At 38.6% G+C, this 27141-nt stretch overlaps 1 protein-coding gene across 24 annotated transcripts in view; it reads left to right on the top strand.

The window, feature by feature from the left end:
• Nucleotides 1-27141, top strand: part of LOC144090757 (uncharacterized) — a 151258-nt gene that overhangs the window by 61147 nt on the left and 62970 nt on the right. For 14 of the 24 annotated variants that reach the window (XR_013305522.1, XR_013305527.1, XR_013305526.1 and 11 more), the window contains 2 exons: nt 17469-17548; nt 17617-17667. The exons of the other annotated variants lie outside the window; for them this stretch is intronic. The gene's annotated coding sequence lies outside the window, so the exon portion shown is untranslated. The remainder of the gene's footprint in view (nt 1-17468; nt 17549-17616; nt 17668-27141) is intronic. 24 annotated transcript variants of the gene reach the window in all.

Here is a 27141-nt window from a genome sequence, read left to right as displayed (position 1 = left end):
TGCCTCCTTTTTAATGAAATCTTGTTACCAGAGAATTGACTGAGTGAATTGAGATTGTAATCCCATTGACGTTCTCGCATGAAAATGCACACTAGTGGGAACTTTTAATGGCGGCTCGTGTAATCAGACGACACTTGTATTCAGCTCCCCGCAATAATGAATCTCATCAAACGTTAAAGCCGAGGCCGCGAGTGAAGGGCTCAAATTTCAAGGTTTTTTGACCATCCCCATTTGAGAAATTCCTCAGGGAGTGTGCGATTACTCAAGTTTAACAGTTTATTGCCTCATCTTTCAATAGCCACTGAAGCACAAAATTCTCATCTAGGTTGCTCTTTTTTCCCTCGTCTTGAAGAACAGGCCAATATAGACTGCGAAACAGCTGCTCAGATCCCGAGGAACTGCTGTTGGCACTGGAATGTTATTAGCTGCCACCATCATTGTCCACTAGCTGTGTCATTTGAAGAATGGAAAAGAAATTACGTGACTCAAATCACTGGACTGGTTTAATTGTTGACCTTTTTTTAATGTTGCAATGTTTGACTCGGTTGTAGTTTTACACTTCTGGAAAGATAAGAGATAAGAAATGTAAAATATACAACTACACAAAGTGGTGATTGTCTTGCTAGTAATCGGTGAGCACTTCAATGTTACTTACTAATGGACCCATTTTGTTCGTATGAGAAGCTGCATTTGTTTTTATGTGGACAACTACTTAATAACATCTGATTTAAAGTAGGACTAAAGTTTTGTTTTTAGTTTATTTTTTATATTTTAGAAATGTTAACTTCCTATCCTTTATTTAGTTGAAATGTTAACCTACACAATATGTTTTAATTCAATCATGTTACTGCACACAGGATACTTCTCCCCACCCTGTATATACTAAGTGCAGTGTTACGGTTCAAATTGCACACAATGTGCTAGTGGCTAACAAAATATCAAATGTCATTTTTGAAAATAAAACCTAATTTTAATGAACAGTCTGGCCTTTTGGGCTACTTTGGTTTATCGTTTGACATGGTGGTAATACATCTTTATTTTAAGATGTTTTCAAATGTTTTTAGACTCCAAATTCACTTATGTCACATATATACACCCAAAGATTACCATAAAACATATTCCTAATTTATTCTAATGGATGTAATACTGACTGTCTAAAAATTGTGCCCATTTTGCTGGACACCATCAACTCCCCTCCAGGTCATACGAGTAATGGGATGCAGTTTTCTATTTGAATGACAAAACGTGACCTTTGAGATTAGAGGAGGCGGTGCTTCTCAGAGAGCTGAAGAGAAACCCTGCTGTCGTGCACCTCTTGTCCCTTTGATTGCTCCGTAATGAGACGTTGTGGTCACTGAGCACATTGACACGCCGCTGGAGAGCCAGCATCTCTTACTGCCTGCTACCGGAGGCACGGGGGTGTGCATGTGTGTCCCTTAAGTACAATTGACAGCTATCTGTGAAACATCATGACAGAGGTGTGCACGCAAACAGGGAGGCAGAAAGCAACGTGTGTCATGGCATATCTGAAAGGAAAGGTACAAGGCAGCGATGACAGTGAGTTGTGGACTTCTAAAGTGCCTCCTCTTTTTTCTATATAGTGATACCTTTACTTACAAGTGCCTAGGAGGAAGGAATTCGAACCTGGTCCAATTGTTTTTATGTGTTGTTGGACAAAATTTTAAGTGTTTTGTGAATGCTTTGCCAAAAAAAACCTGGGTGCAAATAATGCCGTAGATTCTTACGGATTATGTTTCTGATGTTACGATTAGCATCCTATAAAATGAGATTATTATCTCTCTCTCAAGTTATGTTGTCAAATAATGCAGTGCTGTTTTTGGTTAAAACAGTGCAACAAATGTGTTTTTATTTAGGGGTAAGAAAAAAAATTGCAGTGATTTGATTGTAGAAGGATATACTCAATTCTTTGACAGCAATGCATGTCAAATCTTTTTGAACAAGGCTAGTACATAAAGTCCTCCCAGTTTAAATGGACTAGATGCTTATTTCTGACAATGGCAGGTAGTGAGTTAACTCTCTCTCATTTCTCCCATTGTTTTTTTTTTAAATCAAAACTCTAAAACTCCAATTTCAGAGATTATGGCTTTTTAATGGACGTATTAATATTCTGGACTACAATGCTCCATCAGGGAGTTGTTCTCATTATAATTCATGGTGGATTGTACAAAAAGATTATATCTTGTTACAATTGGATTATACGCCAACAAACGCCCGACCTTGAATTGTGTGAATTAGCCATAAAAACAATAAAATAACATAAATTGAAGGGAAATAATACTTTAAACCCAGTATTATTATTGATAAACCTTGAAATATATCAAGTAACAAGTGATGAATCTGTTTGTCGTGAGCAGGTTTAAAATTCAGGTTTCCTATAAAGTCTATTAATTATTTCAAATTAGTTTGGTAGAACAGTTATTGATTATTTTAAATAAAATAAAATAAAAAACGAGTTGTAATTACTTTTAGTGTAAAATTCTAAATTCTGGTAATGGATCGAAATGGGGAAAATGGGCAATAAGTAAAATATATGTTTCCCTGCATATTCAGAGTGAAGTAAAGTTTTCAGTTGGGGTGACCAGACAAGGTCGAGGCCATTCCCTACAACTTGAACAGGACTGGTGAGACCTTGTTCCCAGAGACATCTTTAGAGATCCACTGAAGATCAATCATGACCAGGCCCGTCCCCACGAGACCCTTAGTAACAGCCGCTGATTGCTTTCTGCCGTGCAGGCCGTTAAGTGGAGTCTGGCAATGGGCTCCAGGACAACACTTAACAATCAATCAGAGGACACAACCACTTCTCATTGCACGCCACTTCTTCCCCTGCATTACACACAAACAAAAATTCAGGTGGACACAAGTGACACTTAGGAATCACTGGCATGGTGTGACCCACTATTTGGGAGCCTGGCAGCTTTGGTCACAGGAAACGATGTCTCTGAGGATTAAGGGTGACTTTTCAGTCATTGTAATTTTGAAGATTGTGATACGTGGTGTTATTTTCTAGTAGCATGAGTTACTTTGCCTTTTCAACCATTGTTATAGTGAAGCATTTATTCATGTCTAATGTATAGAAAAACAAGCATAATTCTAGACCCGTATCAGTACGGTATCCATGCAACACCAGTCACTGTACGCTCGAAAAAATGCATCATGCTATGATCCAAATAATTTTCTAAATAAATGAGAAAGGTGATTATGACCCACTGTTTTCAAGGGTTTTGGATAGATGAAAACTAGAGCCATTGTGCAATGGAAGCAACTAGGAATGCTCTTAAACTTTCCTTTTAGTGGTTGGGCAACAAAAATTGTTTCATTAGTGTTAAAATTGGAAAATTGGCCAATGTCCATTACTCAACCATAAGAAAAACATTGGCTAACGCTTGTGTTACATTGTCTGAGGAACATCTTGTTGATTCCCCATACTTTTTAAGACTAAACTTTTTGAAAGCAATGAGGCCAGTTATCGTATTTGGTGTATATAAAAAAACAAGCATTTGATCAAACCAACATAATACCTTCTGTCAATCATGAAAGCGGCTGTGTCATAGTTTGAGGTTGTTTCGCTCCATCTGGGCTTAGACAATTTACTGTTGTTAACAATGAATTATGCTGTTTTCTATAAAATCCTGTGGGCAAACATCTGGCCATCAATATGTGCCTTCAAACGCAAGTATTGGTGGGTTATGCAGCAGGAAAAGATTTGAAACAGAAATAAATAAATATGGTTTTCAAGTGGCCAAGTCAAACTTTGGAGTCAAATACAATTGAAATGCTGGTGCATGATTTTAAACACAGCAATTTATGTTTGGAAAAAAAATCTAATATGAGTAATCAAAGAATAATAGTGATGCAATTTTCTTTATTTATTTTTTTACCTTGGACAATGAGTCACAGTAAAAATGTGGGTTCCCAACCTCTTTCCCAGTCATTTCGGTTATTTTCTGTGATGGGAAACAGAACATAACACGTCCCTTGTGTGTTTTTAAAGACTTGGCCAGCAAAAATGATTTTGATCATGCGTTAAATTTTGGGGGATCCTGTTACAAATTACTCGACAGAATTCTGATCAATACGTACATACAAAGAATAAATGTGGAAACGCAATCTACAACTATTGAAAATGGGACGGTTAAGTGGTTCGTGTCTTAGTCCTGTAACTAGATATGCAATAGAAACTTTGCCTATTGATTAAGGCTTCCATTGACTTAATGAACCTTCAACCCATTGCCGGATGACTCGCCAATATATGTTCTAATCTCTAAAACGGATGTCTGGCCGTGGTTCCTTTTAAATGAATTGATCCACTCAGCTCTGCCCAAATGGGGAAATGGGCAAGTATTGATATGATTCTTGACTCAGTGATGGATGTGTGTGATGGCAAAACACGAGCTGCACGGGCCCTTCGGCTCTAGGATTAGCCGACATTTAGAAAGCAGCTTTACTGAAGCTACTCAAAGACAAAGCAATATCATTTGTGACAGTGCCTACACTCAGGCCTCTTATTTGTTGCCTAGTTGTTTTCTAAAAGAACATTAAAAAGGAAAAGTCCTCCCCCCATTGTTTTGGTCCTGAAGTGTAACGTTTTCATGTCAAGAATGATTACACATGAAGGGCCATTTTGAATGTGAGTCACTTTTAAGGTTAAATCCATCTCTGCAGAGGAGAAGCGCAATCCCATCAAGCTTCACAAGAGCATCACAGTGGGTTTTATGTGATGTTCAGACTGCATGGCAAATATTTATTGAAGTCAGATTACAGGCAGAAGAGACAGCCATGTCTGCATGCCTCCAGCTCTCTCTTAAGACTAAATGCATTGGCTGATTGTTTCTGTAGAAGTTACACATTTGGAATCTTCATTTTCTATAACGAGAAATGTTTGCGTAAGCACTATGATTGCCACGTGTGAGTCCTGCTGTGTCGGCTAATTGCATCGCATCTGATGAAATAAAGATATCGGTTTAATAATCTTGAAAGCTCTTCTTTGTTTTGCTGTTTATCTTTCTTTGACAGACTGTAAATGGCTGCAATGTTTGTGGAGATTAAAATTAATGGGAAAAACTATTAGTAGTAGTAAACTATTGTAGAAATATCACTTTGTGAAAACCCAGCTAATGACAATGTCTTGGATGAGTATTAAAGCATGATGTGCAAAAACCTGATTTATTGCTGGCAGGGATCTTCAAAGTATGATTGTTTTGGTCTGGAAGGATGGTTGGATCATGCTCAGGCTGTGCTGTATGTTGATTTAATGTCTCATGCATGTCTCAGTGCACACGTGTGCATGTAAAAAGGCTCCATTCGAAGTGATGTTACAGAAACGTGCTATAGACTGAGATGAGTAAGAGGAATAACAGAATTTCAGCTGAAGAGATCAATTATAGATAGAAGAAAATGAATAGGAAAAGTAATTAAATACATTTCTGACTTGATGTCTTATATCATGTACAAAAGCAAATGAAAAATTAGATTATGCAGGCGAATGAAGTTGGCTTTAAGAGCTTCACAATTATTATTATTAATTAGACAAAGAAAAAAGTGTCATGCAGTCTGAAATTCACTGGGTGAATTAATGATCACATTTGTGGCTATAGAAAATAATATGCTAAGAGTCTCGGTGTCTCTATACTGCTTTTGTCTGTTAGATTTGTTGAGATCGTTTTTCTATGCTAACACAGTGTATGTTTTAAAGACAAAAATGTTGAACAGATTCAAATTGCTGATAATCTTATTATAATAGCATAAACAAGTTTTATATAAATACTGTTAATGCTTGACATTAAATAATAACAAAATTACATTTTTTTTAAAATAAGCTTGATGGCTGCTCTGGAAGCTGATTTTGGGATAACATAAGGAACACTCTAGACTGGTCACCAGTATAAAACAAACACACACACACACACGTGTCATGTAGACTAAGGACCACACTCATGGGAGTTGGCTTTGACACCACCACATTTTGTCTGATGCTAACGCACAATAAAGAGCACATCACTGCATCAATTTGAAGATTCTGTATGGAAACTGTTTTATTAGTCTGTAAAGGTGGACTTTTCCAAGGCCATGTCTGGTTTCCTACTATGGTTGAAGTATTTTTTATCACTTTAATTTTAGCAATCAGCATAACGGAGCAGAAAGTCTTTTGCGGTTGCTACTAAACAAGTGGGAAATGTGTTACGGTACAATGAGAGCAAGGTTGAACATTTTGGCCACCACTCCCCAATGAATTTTTTGTTGTCAACACAACCTCTGTTTTCATATTGCAAAAACCTAGCGTTTGAACTGGGGTGGGTAGTCTTTTAATATCCACTGTAGTTGTTTATGAGAGCTCAGACAGATCTCCCAGAAAAATAAACATTGGTCCACTTTTGTAGCTTTTGATTTCCCGTTCTCCTTTGCGTGAACTGTGCTGCGACGAAGCCCTGGGACAAACGAACCAAAGCGTGGATCGTTGAATTGGGAGTAAAAGACTAATTTATGCGAGCACTTTCGGTAGCATCGATGGAATGCTCGGTTCTCCTTTTGATTGTGTCTGGAGGAGTGCAATGCAAATGAAACCGCTTTCTAGGTGAGACCGGGCTCAACTGCTGGTCCGTGTTGGGACCTGCTAAACAAGTGTTCTTTTCACGCGGTGCTCCGGGGGCTGAGCCATACACTTTCTAACATCTACAGTGGTTTGCGACTCAAGGAATAATACTCAGGTTTGCAGCCACTATTTATAAGATGAAAGATTTTCTTGGGGGAATGTCAGAATTAGCTGTTTTCCTGAATTAATTTGTTGTGTGTGGGTACTGTCCCTGCATAGAATTCCCAGAGGATAGATTCGTGTGGTTTGTATTTACTTGGTGTTGATTGTGTCTTTTTCTGCAGAAAAAGACTGTTTATTGGCTTTGTTTTGTTTGCTGCCATGAACCCAGTTCAGAAGGATTCTCACACTTAGCAGAAAAATATCTTCAGCAGAATGTTGCATCTATAAACTACTGATTTTACAGTAAACCTGATGATGCTGTAAGGGGCCAGGGTCCTTCTCGAGCTGGGGAAAAACTTTGTTGACTAATTGAGAAAATCATTGGAAAGCAAAGATAAAATCTTCACTGTAATTAAATGTGAGGCATCATTTATCTATAGATTTGTACCAGACTACGTTATTGGATTGCTTTCTCATGCTTGAAATATGCTCTGAAAATTGACCTAAATTCTCACAGGGAACATAAAAATCAGTTTACATTACATTTCAGCTTCTCACTTCTACAATGGGAAGGAAGCTTTTGTTAAAGGTAAAGAATAGATGCAGAAAACAGTAACGAAAATACAATAACAGAGAGACCAAATACCACTAAGGAAGTACATTTCATGAAGACTAAGTCGACAGACTGAATATAATATTTAGTTAGGTGCACTTGTATTCCTTTGTTGTTTTTCTGGCCCTTTGGGTCCTCATGGAAAAGTCGGCGTCATTGAGCTTTTAATAAATTTTGTATGTCGGCCACTCCCAAAATGTTTCATGTTTCTCCATTTCTAGTTAATGGGTTTCATCTTGGTCCACTGGAGTTTGACTAGTGAACAAGGAAACAATAAATTATGCCAGAACCACTATTTCCCTCAACTGCGACCCAAAGGTTTCCAACAAAGTAGTAAATTAATGTGACAACTACTGGTTACTGCTATAAATTCAGTTATTAAAAGGATGTTAAAGTACTACTTAACTGAATGAAAATGCCAAAGTGGCCAAATAAGGTCACAATTGAACTAAAACTGAGTATTTATGTGTCAAATTTGAATATTTTCATTTTTTGGGCGTCTAAATTCTGACCGAAGACTGATTAGGATGAGGTTTGATTGGCAGTGGCTCTCTTGAGATGTAAGAAATGAGCAAAGTAATGACACCACTCCTTGTCTGTGGTACGTTACTGTAGAGATAAAACGACTGCAAGTATTCCAGGATTTATTTTCAAGCCTCTTTTGCTCTAAAATAGCCCCACTTTGACAAGCCACATCAAAGTAAGTCATTATGGCTGCATATGATCCATCCATTAGCCGCACACTCAACTTAATTGCACTTTGCGCTTGTGTGGATGTGCGAGTGGCGTGTTTGCACGTGCCCACACACTCGCAGGGGCTATTCGGACAAGTAGAGATGTAAAATTAAATCCCTCAGTGCGGAGACATGCAGATGATGTGCCTCAGTGGCCTGGCTGCTCTTTGTACCATTGTAATTGAATAACCTACAGAAAAGTCATCACATTCCCACTTTTCTGCCCGCGCTCTCAATGTAACATGTAAAAAGTCCTCTTGTAACTACCTAGGAGAGCAAGCCATCAACAGCTGTTAGAGCTGACTCGAAGGTTAAATATTAGGAAGGAATCCAATTTCTCTTGTCTATTCAGCTCAGCGGTGTGTTAGATTGCAGCTGGACTGTGCTTACCAAGTGTGGGATATGAAGTGGGCTAATCAATCCCCTCTGCTTCATTCTCAAATTCCTCTCATATCAGGTCCCTGCCCCCCCTGGGCAGGCCTTCTGCTTTCCGAAAGCCAATTCCACACGAAATAAGAACTGTGACCTGCAGCTAGAGGGTGAAGTTGAGTTTTCCCTTCATGATTAATCTCTTCTTGGGTGGCTTTCTGGAAAAAAAAGAGAGGGGGAGGATAGAGCGAAAGGGTGAAAAAAATAAGGAAACATGCAAGTCGCTGCCTTGTGACCTGCAAGTTTTTTTTTCTTCTTCCCATGAATGAGACTGGTGCACTGGAGCCTGCTTATCTCCCGAGAGAAAGACAGAATTCATTTTTTGACAAGGTTTCATGTTGACACTGAGAAAATGAACTACCCGATTCTATGATTAAACCTGTGGTGTCATAATTGTCATTTGAACTGTGGCAACGTTGGATTTTTTTTTGTGGGGAAGGGGGGTGCCTCCACAACGCTTCTTTCCGAAGTTTGAGAGAAAGAAACCGATGGCACAACAGGGATGAATTGATGTTGTTTATTTTTCTTTATTTTATATTGCCTACCTAAATAAAGCTAAGAGTCTTGCCGAAGGTCACTCTGACAGTGGACCGTTCGACTGACCTTGCAGTCAGAAGTTGTCTTATTATAACCTTACATAGGTGGCGAATATAAGACTTTTCAATAGGCAAACAGATGATGAGATTTGAGTTTCAGGTGCTCCCTCAATAAATTCACCTGGTGGGGGATTTTTCTTCAATATCTTGAAACACAAAGTAATGGATGTCGAACATATCGTCACCCTAAAGTACAGGAGCGTGCCCTTGCCATTGTGCAGCAGGCTGCATAAGCTGAAGGGTAAAATGATCTAACCTTAAAGTGCCAGTACAACATTTTACAGGTTAGAATGACATCTGTCACCGAGAGCAGACCTGTCAGACACTACTTTCATGCAGTTGAATTTCTTTTAATGTTTTTTTCTCCTGCTTTCTGTTCCACTTTTAGAGGGAAGGTGATATCTTTGTGAGGACCGTTGACATTAAAACCATCGAGCCAGAATGAGATGGACTAACAGGCCTTATCTGCTCTGCATTTGTTCCTTGTTCAATGGTTTTGAACTAGCCTATCGTCTTTGTGAGAGGAAAATTCCCTGAGGGTCAAATATGACTTCAGAGTTAAATGGTCAACATTGAAAGCATCAGCGTGGAAGAAAACGCATACACAAAGGGATTCTAAAAGGCCTCTTGAAATGTTTACATTTTTAATGCCATAATGATGATCCCCGGTTCAATGTACCCACGTTTTTAGGCACCCGCCTTGTGAATTTTTTACGCGTCTAAAGCATTTGCTCACTACCACCTACCAAACAAATTGCTGAAGAACAACAAAGTTCAATCTACGTCAGGATATTTCTTTGTTTTTGTCTTTTCCCTCTACAGCAGGGCACTTATGAAAGCAGAGATAAAACATGTGGGTCTACTGGGAAGTGAGTTAAAGTGGGTTTTACACTAATGTGGGAGACAAAGTTCTAACAGATAGGAGTACCTCTGAGCCTGCCTAAACAGTGGGCACAATCCTTGACACACTCGGTAATGGAACAGCAAAGTGGGATACAGTGTTGTGCAGGTTTGCACCAAGGTAAACAAGTCTCTACTCACCAATGGCTCAAGGTTCTGTAAGTTATTCATTAAAGATATATTTACATAAGCCTTTCCTCAGGTTTCTTCAGAAGCCATTCCAGAAAAAGAACTTAAATCTTTGTTCATTTCAAATAGACTATTGCAAACATTTCTAGGAATATTAGACTGCCTGCACAAAAAGTCCAAAATTAATTCTCTTCTTTGGTTGGAACTTACAATTGCAGTACTCATGCTCATATTGATATGGTTCACCCAACTACAAGCGTTTGTGGACGCACTTCAATCGCCATTCGTTTGCATGCAGCTGTTTACATGTTCACCTCTGATGACTGTTGCAACTTCACCAGGATGCCAAATTCAGTTCCTGTGACGTTTAACCTACGTGCCTTTTTTGTTTCACCGCAATGTACTATAATATATAGTAAAAGTTAAGAGTAAAAAAGCCGCTAGAGGTTTAGGGTTGCCAATTTTAAACTAATATAAGTGATATTCCATATACACAATCCAAAGTAATTAAGTGTGTTCATAGTTACGATAACACTAGTCATTTATTTATTAGTTTTTATAGATCTGTTTTTTCTTCATATAATAGTTTCACATGAATCTCCCAGAATGTCTTTTCTATTATGTACAGTTTTATGCATAAAAATACCGTTTTCCTGGGAATTGTCTCAATTGATACACGCAACATCAAATGGGATGATGACTGGATTTTTGCGAAATGAGTATGATTACAATTGATCTCATCTCTTCTACCCATGGGCATTACATGGTCAGCACAAGGACACTTTCATCAGGTAGCATCAATTTGATGATTGCGCACTCATGTTAGGTGTATTCAATTCACTATTGACAAAAAAAAGAAAAAAAGAAACAAAAGCCTATAAAAATCACTTAATATACAAGGAAACTGAGTTCTGTTGAATAAACAGTTTACTGTATGCGTGTACTTACACGCATACAGCACATATTTGGATCTTTGTATTCAACACGTACAAATATGCAGTTGCAAGAAAGGTTTATGAAGCCTTTTGAAGTTATGTTTATATCTGCATAAACCCATCATAAAATGGGATATAATCTTCATCCAGGGCATCATACTACAAAATAAGTAATTATCTTTTTCATTCATTCATCTTCCGTACCGCGCATCCTCTTAAGGGTTGTGTGGGCAGACTACACCCTAGACTGGTTGCCACTCAGCCGTAGTGCACACAAGTAATTATCTTATAATGTTTTTATTGAAGGCGGCACCTCCGCCTCACAGTTCTAAAATCGAGGGTTGAATCTCTGGTGGGTTGTGACCTTCCTGCGTGGGTTTTCTCCAGGTACTCCTGTTTTCTCCCAAATCCCAAAAACATGCTTGGTAGGCTTGTTGAACACTCTAAAAACCCCAAGGCTAATAAGAATAACCACAGAGGGGACTTGGTCAACCTTTAGTGCAATCAATGTGTTGCTTTTGGATGTGTTTGTAAAACGGAAAGTCCAAAAACTTGAAAAGTTTTTATTTTACTTGGGAAGAGTTGCCTAATGCTGGCTAATAACCGTACAGACTACTAACAATTTCGTTGAAGACTGGTTTGAACCCCTCCTTGTATAAATAAATGTATAATCAGATTTTACATGAGAGCAATTTATGTAGAAATCCAAGTAATTTTGGATGGATTTCATATCTTTTCTAGCAAATACATGCACACTAACGTCATGCTGCGATACTGATTTGCCAAAGTAACATTTATAATTGTATGTGAGAGATGGGTTAAAGGTCAGCGAAGGGGGCGGCTTAAAGCATGTGGAAAGTGACAATTCAAGCCTGACAGCGGATAGAACGGATTAAATCTCAGGCATGAGTTGTTCAAGGCCTCCTCTAGAATTGCATGTTGTTTACATTTTAACACATTGCCCACATTTACCCTGTTGTGACTATTTCATAAAACTACCGAAGGGCAGGCATCATCCCTGAACATTTTATAACTTCATGTCATTCTTGAGCGTTCACAATCATACACCCATCTATATAAAAGACACAGCACATACCAAAGACACAGTCATTATTGCTCTTTTATTTAATGTTGTTTGTTTGATAGATGACCAGCTAAAAAGCTAGGCCTGACTCCAAATGGCCCCCTGAGACGATTAGCCAATGGGAGGATGTTACTTTCACGAAACGTCCAATATAAGCAGTACAAATTTCATCTTACCTTGTCCCAATTGGAGCAAAGCAGCCCAGCGAGACTCCTTGTTTCACAGTAGGCACAGTATACTTTTCTGTGACCATTGTGGATTTAATAATGGCACTAAGAATAACCGTAATATCATTAAAAAAGCAAAATTGGAGTCGAGCTATATGCTGATAAACCTGTTTTTTTTATTAACTTCAGTTTATGATGATGTTGACATTTCTTTGCATGTAACGTTTATCCACGTATGTATAACTATGATAACATTCGTTATTATGCATCATAAGAATAAGGTATAGTCCACCTTGGAGACTCTTTGCCCAAAATAATAACCTTTCTGCACTAGCAGCATAAAAGTGATGGTCTGCTCCTTAATGATGCAAATGATGATGTGCAAGAGTGACATTTTGTCACATGCTTTTACCGTAAGGGTGCAAGGCGAGAAACGCTGCCGGAGCCCTTCTCACCTCATTGTCCTGTAGCAGGGTGGCGGCTAGAGTGTCCAATGCACCAGTAACAACTGTCATCTCGCAGCGCCGCAGCACTTAGGCCCCATTTGCTTTTAAGGATGTCTGACAGGACAGCAGCTCGGAATGATCAAACTTTCCTTTCACTGTGCACTTGTGACAGTTCAATGAGAGAGGCTTTAATGTGCTGTCAGCAGCGCACTCCACTCAGCGCCTTGATTTACCTATCCCATCTGTCTCGGTCAAATCGCACAAAGTTCATGATGAAGCATAGAAAAGTGGCCTTCTAATTGTGGAGGGTCTGCCCCAGCACCCCCGTTGCCCGGCCACTGTGCACCTTTTCCGGGCTTAGGATATTGCCAGGCACCGCCATATAGTTAATAATGATTTATATATTTATATTTAATGGTTTCATGCGGCTATGTTGGCAATAATGAAAATAATAATAACTGACCACTGAACTTTGTTTGTGTGGAGCAATTTATCATGGCAGCACATGGAAGTTGAAAATGGCCACTGGAAATATTAAGTTGATCTTGGCGAAATATTCAGCACAAATGAATGCTAATGTCCATATTAAATTAGTAAATATGGAGACAGGAAGCTGTTTTCCAACCAGATTATTGCAACCAGGCACAACTTCATCAATTATGCACCAGCTAAAGAATGTTGGCGAGGAAATATCCAAGTTCCTATTTAAAACAAGTTCTACATAAGTAGCATTTGTGAGCGCATGCAGTTAGTTTGAAACATAGGATTTGATAGGCTACTTATGTCATGCTTTTGAATTAATTTGAAGGATACATGTGACATATTAAAAGAGGTATGATATAGTTTAGCCATTTTGGATCGTAAAATGGGAATAGATCAAGTCCTTGACACACATTATCTTCATGAATATTACCATTAAACCATTCAAAGTCCAATATTGACACTGAAAGTGAGTATGTCCCTTGGTGAATTATTCTCACTGTGTGATTAATCGTGGAAGATGAACTGACAGAAGCACATGAGTCAAGAAGTCCTGTCATATGGAATATAGTTATGAATTGATGCTCAGACTATACACCGTGCATTCAAAAGTCGCATTCCTTATGAAAGAGCAGACGAGATGCAAGTAAAAATGACCTTCATTTGAAAGATGCTTTCTCATGGAATCTAAATATGCAAATCACAAATTTATATGGCAAATGAAAAAGTAATGTTTAAACACAGAAAATGACACTGTTCATAGATAAAATAAAACGTCCGATGAATTTTCTTATATAGATAGTTTTAACGACGAGTCTTTTTTTAAAGTTATAAGTTGCAAAGCGTCACAATAGCCTAGGAATTGTGCGTGAAATTCTGATGAACGGCATATTGCCTTAAATACCCATTTGATTGGCTGAAACAGTTCTTGTATTCGTAAATGTCTGCTGACAGCGATTGTGTTTACTTCCTGGAAACCTTGGCTTTCATTAAAGTTTTAATCTCATGTTACACAGCAGAAATATGACATTCCTTTTTTTTTTTCATCTACCATGCCGCTTAACCTCAATGAGCAGGCAGAGGTGCTAGACTCCAGAAGCTAGAGCCCATCCCAGCCAACTATGTGCAGTGGGCAGGTTACACCCGTAATTCTTTTGTTTTGTTTTGCTGTGTTAGGTTATTTCTTCCTAAATTTTTGGAAGTGGTCGGGGATCACTGTTAGTCTATAGGTGGGGTGAGGACTAAATAGCATGAAATACAGTTTGTGATCAACTAAGAGTGGGTCTTGTTTACTGTGACTGTCCAGCGAGTTTACATAGCACCTCGGTTAACATTTTCAAAACGGGGTTCCTCCCGATCTTACTGTCAGCGAGCTGTTCAACACTACCTATGCCGCTCTCCTGCTCTTTATTCTAATCTTATTTAACAGTCTCTGCCTGACACACAATCCTATGCAGGCTCCCAGGTTGGAGAGTTTCCAAACAATCCTGAGCTCACCCAAGCTTGGAATTGGTTTTCTGTGGAACATCTCCCTCCTTCCTTTGGGCACTTTACCAATTTGACCAAATTTGTTCCATCGCTGGTTCTAAGTACCAGAAGTGTTTTCTGCCCACACTTTGGACCGGTTTCTGCAATTTGCACAGTGTTTGCAGAACATTAACAGTTTTGTCAAAGGATGTATGCTGCTAGGTCCTTGACTCAAGGGACACTTGTCTGAACAATACTGTAAATGTTGAATTCCTTACTTAATAAATGTAAATAAATGTACACAGACTGAAGGTTGTTTATCTTGACCTTACCATATATAAGCGAACGCTTCAATAATAACCTTAGAAATTACACTTCGGATATGTTCAGAAATGTTTACTGTTCAGTGTAAGATTTAAGAGGGATATGTCTATTATTGTTTTCTATTATGTAGAATTATGCTGCCGAGATAAGGACAGGTCTAAAATAGAAAAGGTCAAACAAAAGTGTTTTCTTTTTAATTCATTGTTTTTTCAAAATTCATTAAAGTAGCTCATACTGTGGCATTTTATGCCACTGCCAAACAATCTGGAAAACTGGTATGGTGAAAAACAGGACAATACAATTATTTCACAATTATCATCTAGTTCTCTTTTTGTATGTTTGAGTATTTGTGTATAAAAATGTATAATGTACTTGAAATGAAAGCTGTTATTTCACTTTTCAGCGTTTTTAAGAGCTCTTCATAAGCAATCAACATTTCGAATCTGATGATAAAAAAGCACAGATGAACCATTTTAAGGTGCATTGAAAAGATTTTTTCGAATTATTTTTTCGGCATCTAAGCAACATTTTTAGGATACTTTAGTAACTCAGCACTTCCACATTCATTGCCCTCATGAATTGAATATAAAAAAATAAAAAGAAACGTCCCATTTCGTTGAACCCAGTGAATTAGTCTGGGATCCCCATACAAGAGGTGCATTGCATCCAACAAAGTTGTAATTTGAGCTCATTGTTATGTGTCATAAAGGCATTTGTCCAGCTCAGCTGATGCACACTGGAAATACAATGAACCACTAAAAGTTGATACAGTAATCAGCAAAGATAATTAAGGTCATAAAACCCTCCATAAATGTCCCATTGTGATCTGGAGAATTTGATTATGCTCACAAAAATGCACACCCACAGCTTTTTTTTAATTTCGACAATGAGCTTTGACAGAAATATTTACCCATGTGATCACATTGGAGGTGTACATAAGGCCTGAGATGCTTCATAAAGCATTGCTTTAGACTTGGCAGATAAGTACTTAAATTAGAAGTCGCTAATGGCACCGAGTGGCTGTAAACTTTCTTCTGAGGGGCCGCGCTGCTGCGGCAAACTGCTTTAGGCACCAAAAGTAATTAAGAAGAACTTTAAATAATTTCAGTTCATTCTTTTGCTATCTGGCAAAATGATGAATTGCTGTATATTGATTAAGGGATGGAAAGAATGCTTTTATCTGCTAATTGAATGGCCGCCTTTCCATTATAGTTTTGTGCTTGTATGTTTTGTAGCTTTACTTTAAACACTCCTGACATGACTTTGCAATGTTTGTGTTTCTTGATTATCTAAGAAATATATGTACTTAACATGGTCTCTGTCTGTCTATCTGTCAATAGATTTTGCGTTTGTGTCATTTTGCATGTTTGATCAAATTAGTATTTAAAAATAAGTATTTCAATAAGAACAGCATAATTTACATTAATGTATTGATTGGCACCATTAATCAGTTAGGCTCTACAGTCAGTATGGTGCATGTCTAATGAGCTACTTTACTATATCCTGCAAGACCTGGACCTCATCCACTTACAATGATGTCCAGAGATGAATCATAGTTTCTTTGTCACTAATTAAGTTGGCATTGCGCCTTCCAAATCATTATTCAGAACTGAAATTGCATGTGCCCAGACGAAATGCCAAGAACGGAAAATGCTGCTTTGTTAATGCAGCATAGCAATCTTCTGACACCATCTTTTTCCCCATAAATGTGAAAATGTCATACAGCATATGTTTTGCACTATTTAGGCTACTAAAGCATAGGGCACTGCGAGATTCTGTCAATTTTTTTGCCCTTTTTAAGTCTTGCTAAGTATTCGCGCCATCTATCACGATATTCACACCCAAAAGCAAACTGGGGTCTGTGTGTTATCATGAATGCTTGTACACTGCTGCTAAAAACAAATGTTGTGGTGTTCCAATATTTATGTGGTTGTGCTTGCCCGCTACAAATTACATACATACATCAGAGCAATCTGATTGGACATCGTTGTCAGTCTTTTTTTGGTGATTTCGGGGTATCATTACTGCGCCTTGTTTGCAATCTTACCTCAGAAAATTCCAGTATTGTCTATAATAACAAAGTTTTGGCTGCGATGAGAAACAAGCAACACATTTTCTTTCTTAATTGCACCATCTGTCGCACAACAATGCTGCTATTAGGCCAAGAAGAAGAAAAATGACATACAACATCATTAGTGTGAATGGATTATTCTTAGAATTCACACAGCAAGAGACTTTATTTCCTGGCATCACAATGCGTGTCTCTCAGCATTTGCTCAACGTGAAGGCCGAATGAAACTGACCTAGAATCAGAAAGTATTTGTCGTGGAGAGAGATACTTCAATCACATTACTGAGCTCTTTCTTAATAAAATTCTCTACATGTAATCAATTGCTGATGCAGTAATGGTCTTGATGAAATTGTTGATTTTTTTTCTTTACATCCTTAGTCGACATTATCGAAACAACATTACAGAGCTTCATATTGTGCAGGACGGACAAGACACTCAAGACAAATTGCAAAATTGAGGTACTCTGCCTTTCCATAATTTTGAGCACGCTTTAGTGCTCTTCCCTCTAATGCAGCATTGTGTCCAGGAGGAGGAGGTGGCTGCGGTGGGATGCTGTGTAAATGCAATCCATATGCAGGTATCTCCCATCCCTGCGCCCCAGCAGCCTTTTAGTGGGGATGTTATGTTTGCTTCCCAGGGATATGGATGCCAAACTCAACACAGCAAATGCTACTTAAAATCTGAGCATATTCAAGCCAGCGGAAGATAACAGGATGAGACCTGTGCTAATGTCTTCTGAAGGGCATTGGGATAAACAGGCAGAGGAGGAGGGAGGGAAAGTAGGGATGGGAGAGAGCCAAGCTTTTCAAGGCAGATGGCCTTGCCAGCTCGAACACCCCCACTTTTCCTTTCCCACCCACATTTTTAGGCCTCATTCCTTCTCACGGTTTTGCGTGAAGGCCACTGTCCTTATTTGTGATTTTTCTCTCTTGGATGTGTGCAGTTAGAGGCTCCCATGGTGGGTAAGTTGCCATGACTTTCATTAGAGCCGAGGCCGAATGAAATATGGATGCGCAGTGAGGGAATTAGTGGGATGGACTTGGCCAAATCTTCTCTTCCGAGCGTCTTGGTGATATCGTCTTCTGGGAATGCTCAGTCATGAGCAAGGTGAACATCACCTGTACAAGTCTAGCACGTTTACAGGCCCGACACAAAATTTTTGCCCCCAGTTTGTATTGAATGCCATGCTTTTGTATTGCTCAATGTTCATAGAGAAACAGTGGAATGGCTAGAAAATTCCATAACCTTTACCTGTGATGAGGCTTTGACCTTAAATGGGAGATTCAAACAACTTTAATGTTTCTTCAACAAATCTATTATGCTGCTGACATTCAAATACCAACGGTGCCTACACGTAATTTGCTTTTAATGATTTAATGAGGCTGAAAAATGTGCAACGTGTCATTGAATCTTTTTTTTGCCATAATCTTTTAATCTAATTACAAGATCAGGTAGAACATTACGAGGACACCTTTATAATGGAGACAAAGGTGACTACAACTACCCAATGAAAAGAGAAAACTAAGAACATTACACGTCGTGTTAGACCTCAACATTCCTCACAAGTAGCTATGCCAGTGTTAAAGTGCCTAATATTATCAATTTCTGGATTTATTGCAAGCTGGTGTTATTTGACTGTTTCTATTATTTACTGAAGGCACCCACTTTCTTTCCCAAAATAAATCCAGCCAGTGAAACAATTTAAAAAAACTATAATATTGATGTTACTAATGTTTATAAGGTATTCAACAGATCTGACATCTACACACACATCTGCAGAGTTCAGAAGTTGTCTGCCTATGTCACAATAAAATTCCACAACATCGCATTAGAGCACTTTTGTCAGTAATTTAAGTGTGAATTGCCACAAATGTGTTGTCTGCCATTGAGAGAGTTAGACTTCCAATTTATTTAAACTGGAAAGAATGGCTATGAATGGTAATATTTAAGTGCCATTGATGGTGTGGGACATCCAATCCCTTTTGAATGGGACAGCAGCCACTGGTCTCTCCCTGTCATCCTCTCTCAGTCAAAATGGATTTGATGACCAGCTCTCTCAATGGTAGCCAATATGTTAATCTGCCAATGTTGCCATTAATGTAGAATATGAGGAGTAAATGTGTGGAATTATTAAATTTCTTCAATTTTAAAACAATTATTGAACTATAGATGTGCCTGCCCCATCTACGCACACTGTCTGGGGCCTGGCAAGGGTCTTGATTTGTGCAACACACCCCAAAGCGTACAAATTTCATATGTTAAAAAGCCTTTACAAAACATGGCAAACACAAGGGAATCCATCAGAAACATCAACCATTTTTTTCCGTTTGCAAATATAAAATATCTCATCACAAATTCTACACATTATTCCTACTCTCTTGATAGGTGTGCTCAAATTAATGTGGAGTAGAATTTTGTTTTAGTCTAATTCTATCCTAGACAGATAGAATGCAGACGGCAAAGGCTTCCACCTTTCTCCCAGTGAACATGGAAAGTCATTTTAAGTGAATTAACTTTTCACACTTTACCAAAACATGTGTTCTCCTGTGGGGATATGGGAAGTGGAAAAAGAAAGCTTAATTGAACAAACTAATGAGTAGTTCCTATTTCCATTGGGAATGTGCCAGCAAGATTGTTTGACAGTTTATCTGTGATAAATAAATGCTTTCGCAGCTAATTAGCTCCCAGACCCTCCGGGGAGGTGTGGTGGGGGTGTCCAAGGATGTTAGTGTGTGTATGGGTGTTTTGTAAATGTCTATATTTTGCAGTACTAAGTAGCAGTCCACTTCCTAATAGTTGTCAAACACAAGCATTTTTAGTTCACCTAAAATGACACTTTCACGTTAATGAAGAAGCTCTCAAGCTGACAATTCTGACAGGAAAAGAAATATACTTAAAGAAAGTCCACTCATGTAGGAACAGAACCAAGGGCCAACCATAGGGGTAAGGAAATGAATCCTTGGAAGGGTTTTCAAAACCTGCAGTACCATAAATCGCCACTCGAGGCTGGCTTCAAAACTGAGCAATCTTCCTGAGAGCCTGTTATAAAACAACCAATTTTGGTACCTGGAAAAAATCCACTCTTTGAAGCCTGGTATGAATTTTGAGTATGGCAACACCATTGTTGCATGAAAAATGTCTTGGCACGTAGTTATGTTAATCAGACAAACATGATTGCTTAAAATCGTTTGCCTGCTGTTGTTAACTTTCTCTTGACCAAAAAAAAAATGATTTAGATCTCCCAGATACCCTGCACATGGTCTTAACAAACAGGCAGAGAAACATTGCACACTTTTATGACATCACCAGCAACACGGAGAATTGGGAAGTAAAAAGAACCCAGTTGATCTTAAAGATGACGTCAGCAAGTGTTTGTCCTTACCACTGAGGGAGAAATGGACTCACACTGCCTGCACGTACAAGTGGGCGAACGCTACACTTTCACACTTTAATCATAGAGATTATTTAAAGCATTTAGCTTCAGTAAATCACTACTTTTGATGGGATTGCATATGCTTCAAAAGTGCTGGCAAACACTTCATGTCTGTCATTAGAGGCAATCATGTGTGCCAAGAACTCACCTCTGACAAAGCGTAAGGCTTCTTTATCTTTTTTTACTGTTGCCTGCCTCGATAACAGCATATCTGCCAGTGGACCAATGCAGAAGGCTCAGAGGTTGCTCGTATCTGTGCCAGTGGGCTGGCATTGCATCTGTGGGGCATCAAAGGTCTCCGGGGTGATACACACAGTCGTTTGCAATCGTGCCATCCTGTCTTAAATGACCGTTGCCTTTGAAAACTCTCTATTTCCCACGTTGCCTCCAAGTTGGCTTGTCATGGTATAATTTGTTCAAATGGTTCTTCCTTGAACAAATAAGGCAGTTCCTTTTGAATTTACTTTGTACTCTGTTGTAAACGTGTCCCAAGATCTCTTGTGTGCAGCTTGCAAAAAACACGTCTCCCTGAAATCTTTTTAATTACTCTGATGTGCTACCTCAACGTAACCACGAAAGAAAGAAAACTGTCAACCTCCCAGTGTCGAAGACCAATGTGCTTTAATGGAAAGAACTTGAAAACAAGGCGATAAGAGAAATGTTTTCAAAACGTTCCCAATTGTCACTGAATTGCAAAAGGTGTGAGGTGGCAAGAAAGTTTGAAAGACAAAAACTTTTTCTCGGCACTGACAAATGTATCTTTATTGTCATAAATCCCGCTTTTGTTAATCCGTTAAGTAAAAGGGCTCCGCTATATCCCATGGCCAAACATTCAAGAGAGGAACAATGAATTTCTGCACAATCAGAGCATGTCAAGTAAAAATTTGAATAGAAGGTAGAATACAATATGTGCCAGTAGAATAGAAAGAAGTAGATAATTATGCTACAATATAGTGTTTCTGACATCTGTCACTCCAGAATGTCTTTCAACAAATGAGGTGAAATAAACAGAGAACATTCCTCTGTTGTGAAGAGTGTAATCCTCTCTCTTCCCCGTGTTCCTTTCCTTTCTTTTCTCCTGACAATGATAATTACAGTTTTTGTTGAAAAGCTTTCAAGGATTTATCACTGCTTTATATTAATGGGTTTCTGAAGCACTTAAATCCCCAAACTTTAATTTGTGGGTTGAGTGTGGCCATTGTGCCTTTTCAATTTACCGTAGGTTGGTTTGAAATGTAATGAAGGTTACGAGGGCAAAAGTATTACACAGCCACAAATGGTACATTCCAGGTTTGTCCGGTAAAAGCATTTGTGGAATTCAATTCAACCCAGTCGATCAATAAATTAATCTGGCTGGTCATCAATTGGAATGAGTCTTCCATTTATTACCCTGCATGATTTGAGATTTTTGCCTCACCTGAAATGACTTTCTGAGGAGATTCCATTTACGGAAAAGTTGTCTTTACAGCAGCGTGTGTCAAAGGCCCACAAGTTTATGACTCATCCATCCATATCAGTCTCATTAAATTGATTTTGTGTCTCTAAAACAAAATCTCAAACCTCATTTTTGATAAGATAATGATTCAATATGTTGGTACTGACATTGCTAGTTAACTTAAATTAGAGAAACATTATCCTTGGACTACTTTTTCCTCTTCTTGTTGGTATTGGTTCCTACTAGTATATTACTGTCACACAAACAAACCAAAAAAAGGCAATGAAAATACACAGATTTTAGCTCATTGACTTCTAGCAATAGTTTTAGTCTTTCAATGAACTTGCAACTTCTTTTTTTTTACCCCATTGAGCTTTTACAAACAGCTCATTTGACCTATAACCCTGTAAAACTAACTATTATATAGCAGGTGTGTCAAATGTATCAGTTAACATACAAGCAATCTAATATATTGTATGGCAACAGCTTAATTGAACACCTGCACATAAGATGTAGGAAAAAGGCTGGAATTTCTATCCCAAGAAAATTCCCTACTACCAAACCCATGTCAGGCTAGGCTCACAAAACGTCCATCATATTGCAATTTCGAGACAAAGAATGACAGGCTGGAGATTCAAAGCCTGGTTTTTACAACCAAGCTGGGTTTTAATCAGTCCATGCCACCTGTGAGGCTGCTCAGAACTTGTGCCCGCGGGGGCAGTGCTAGGCTTCATTACTGACTGGCGGGTTCGGGCCCAGTTCTCCCTTTACTCTATCTCCCAGCCTCTGTTCTTCAGTACCTTGCAGGCACAGTGCAGAAATGAGAGCCGGCCACCCGGCCATCCGCATCGCTCTACGGCTGCAATTTGTCATTTTTCACACGAGATGAAGTCTTTTATGAAACGAAATGAGTTTGTCCAAAATGAAGCGCCACAAAAGCTCCGTGATTAATTTGCTTGTTAGGCTATTGCAGCTGTCACCTGTGGGAGACATCTGGACAGCAGACGGACTAATGCCAGCAGTGGGGCTGAAACATTTCACTCTCTCTCTCTCTTTCTCTCCATCACCTTTCCAGTCAGCCTTTCAGCTGGCTTTTAGAGGCACTACTTACTGTTTGAAATTGTCCTTTTTTTCTAGAGGCCAATTAATAAGCATTACTTGTGATTGACATGGTAATTAGTTGCATTAATGTAGTCATAAGAGGCTTTGTATGGCGGTGGGGGTGCAAGGGTCGGCAGCAGAGCCGAAGAATAAGCACTTAAAAACTAATTGTCCAATTGATCGCAGGCACTTTTTTTTCCACAGTCATTTTGTCCAAATAACTATGTCCAAAATAGGAATGAAATATATTTTTTAAATATTCATATAAGTAGTTGTAGTTCAAGTGTATTAGGTTTGCTGTTGTGTATAAAAATCAAGAGCATATATACCACAGGGATTGTGTTCAGCATGTTTGGTGTTTTTTTATATTTATCCATTATAAACTTATCTGTTAGCCTGTATTGTCATATATGTATTTGAGTCATAATTTTCCACCTTTAAAATAATTTCCAAATTTGAGTGCAAAAAAAAAAACAAGCAAGTCATACTAGGTTGCCAACAGCACATACTGGAGTGATGATAGAATGTTTATTCTGTGACCATTAAACAATAATGTACATTTACACTTCCTCAAATATGGAAGATTTGCAGCAATCTTTAATGTCTCTTAAGGGGGGGGGGGGGGGTCATCTACCGTATGAAATGTACATATAATAGCGATAACAGACTTTTTGGTCTAGTTTTCTCTGACAGTGTTTTGTGCTTTCATATTTTCCTCCCAATTTAAAGCATGGCTAACTTTTAGTTAGTTTAATTTATATTTGATCGACTATCAGTGAGCCAAACAATAAAGCTACCTGTAGTATGTGGCGTGCAGGAAAAGCACAACTCAGCCTTCTGTGTCGATACAGAGACAATTCGTCAAAGCACCGAAGCAATTATTTGGAGAAAATTGTGTGCATAAACCAGGATATTTGTGAACATTAAATAAATAATTATCTACCCCATGTGTTGCTGCAGTAGATGAGCAAACATTGTAATCTCAAGGGTTAGGGTTATATATATATTTATAACTATAATGGAATCCAGGGGAACAAGTTTTGTGCGACTGTTTAAATAGGAGATTTCCATATGATATGAAATATAACTTTGTTACAGTCAGTCATATTGCAAGTTGTGTGGCTAATTATAGTCTCCGCACCATGTAAAGCTCTAATCATTTCATTTAAATGTAATGAAATTTAACACTGGCTTTTTAACAACGGACACGAGGTCACAGTGACAAACAATACTCACTACGTCATGGTACCACTCTGTACATTATCCCAAACAGCAACCTGCAAGGGGAATAAAGGACACCGTTCAAAGTAAATGCACTTAAGTCATTGCCCTAACTTCCGCTGTATCCTTCTGGCTTTTGCTTCAAAGTCAATTAGCCAGAGCCGACAAAGTAGCATGGCTCCCTCCTCCTAGGCACTCAGGGAAATGACGTCTACTCCTCAGACCTGAGCGCCACACTGTTTTGTCCTCATGCTCTTTGCAGCACAAACGTGTTATCGCCATTCGGAAAAAACATTCTCTTTCTCTCTCTCTCTCTCTTGCACTCGTGCACACATGCACACGCACAATACAATGACTGTCACAGGGCTATTTCAATAATCCCCTGCATGTATGTTTAATGGAGAGGGCCCAACAGGAAATGATCGGCAAATGAAACGAAGCAGCGGGTTATTACGAAGCAGTCTGGTGTCAGCGCGGGCCTCCCCACCATTAATTTTATTGTAACTCATTTCTACGGCCACGGTGGAGCACAATTTAATGTTTCCATTCCCCACTACTGTTCTGCATGACAAATTGTTTTAATAAACATATACTGGCTCATAATAAAGTAATAATAATCCTACCAGTCGTCTTACTGTATATCACTGCAGTTAAATTTTCCCATAAGCCCGGACTGCTTACAATGACAATTACATGGTAGCCAATCCTCAGCAAGGCAAACACGATGGGAAAACGTAATATAGTTTGTAAATATGATTAGTGTTCTGTCGTGATATTCCACTCTATTATTTTCATTTCTCTTTTTACACTACATGTGGCTCATGTTCCTTGTGTACTTTTTGCACTATTCTTAATAATATAATGAAAAACTTTTTTGACTGTCAATCCGATCAAATGATAATTCACCAGTTTTAAATGTTATGGAGAAATGTGCTATTGTGCAAGCCTTAGAGGTCTCCTCCACTTTTACGTGTGTGCGCGCCCTAGAAGAATGTCAGGTATTGTTCATGTAATGGCTCGTGGTTATTTGCAAGGGCAATTTTATGCTGCATTTCAATTATTGCCTAAATGTCTTTTTAGCTGCTGAAGACATTACTATGAACATTTATATTTCACACATATTATTGGCATATCGTTTGATTTTCTCTTGAATACAGAGGGCATGCCACCGCCCCTTTTCAACTTGTACATTAACAGGAAAGAAATGGGTGGTATGTATTTTGCAGTTGATATACAAAAATGTTGGTTAACTACGACTGGTTGACAACAGTTCTTCAAGGGTGCTATATTGCAATACACGTCAATAGGTTCTCCATGTAATAACAGGACATGTGTGTTTATATATACGGGCAGGGTACCTTTATTTTGGTGTACATTTAAAATCATTTAAAATGTTATTATATTTATCAGCTTACCAATGCAGCTAACGCATTTCTCTACTTTAAAACGCTTTTCTTTGAATGATTATATATCACATTTTGATTATGAATCATAGCAAACTGCCCCTCTACTCTAGCCTACCGTACAGTGTGTGAATCCTCTTGGAGGGGTGCAATATACCTGATGACTCTCAAGCTGCTTTCAGAAATAATTTACCTGAACATTCCCAGGTAATGTGGCCTGGAATCTACCCAACACGTGGCTTTCACTCGTAGGGAAATGTATCGGTTCACATTTATTGTAGAGGGGAATGTTGTGGTACTTGGCAGCTTTCACATGCCACGTGTGACTCGGGTATGAAGACATGCATTGTCGTTAAATAAAATTAATTTATTGTAACGACCAGACCGTTTCAGTTGTAAGAAGCCAGATTGAACAATGTCATGTCCTCAATGACAATACTCAGGCACAGACTTCTGCGCCATCCCATTCAAAAGTTAACAATCTCTTCCAAAGGTCTTAAGATGGATGATCAGTTAATGTCTTTTTTGTTTGTTTGTTTGCTGCTTATCAAATGTTGTAAGTTTTGTCTTCGGGTGAAGAAAATGAAGATAGTCGTGCAGCATGTAGTAGTCACATGATAGTTACGTCATCAACCTCTGCGCTGTGTAGCGGAACATTAGCTTCTGCCTTCAGACAAGGAGCAAGCCTATAATGTTCCGGCTAATAACTGTGTCAGCTCAGCCGGCAGCCTGCATTTACACTTGGAGTGTGCTTGATAAATACCGGTACAGTTCCAGACTTCGTCACATGTCTGAAAGATGATGCTTAATCGACACTCAATTGTTTCTGCCAAAACTAACTTCTGTTACCACAGCTTCCTGAGTCAATCAGTTTGGGTAGAGTACGAGTAAATTTCTTTGCAATGGAATACGGCTGTGTTCGTAAACGGGAACTCCACAAATATGTAGGCAAACTCTCCATTATTTGCCTTGTAATCCATTTTTCTGTGTTTGATTCAAAGTACACAAATGTGTAAGGGAACTTTCCAAAATTTTCTTCAGTTTCATTTTATTCCAATTAGTTGACTTTAAGGAGTGGGTTGTCCATTTGATGTTTGCTGATATTTTTATTCAACTAAACTATCTGAAGGTCTTTTTTTAACCATGATTCCTTAGTGGAGGTGTTTTCTATATTGAGTGCCTGTCTCGTTGAGTTTACTTGAGTTTACTTTTTTTTAATTACTGTATAGAATATTACTTTCACAGGCTTCTTGACTTGAAGAATTGACATTTTCTCATGTTATCTTTCCTATCTAAGTGAGTTGATGTGTGCAGATAGAATCTGTTGAGAGGTTGAGTCTGCCTTTGTCATAAAGGAATGCCTGACACAGCTTAAAGATGGCCACTAATTGTTGTCAAGCGTCAATCCAAACTTGACCATCACTCCCAGTGATCAAATCAGCAAATACAGTAGTCCTA

Source organism: Stigmatopora argus, chromosome 2, assembly GCF_051989625.1.
Source record: "Stigmatopora argus isolate UIUO_Sarg chromosome 2, RoL_Sarg_1.0, whole genome shotgun sequence".
Taxonomy (NCBI): Eukaryota; Metazoa; Chordata; class Actinopteri; order Syngnathiformes; family Syngnathidae; genus Stigmatopora; species Stigmatopora argus.
Note: the sequence above shows the minus strand (reverse complement) of the source record. Positions and strands in the feature narration are given on the sequence as shown.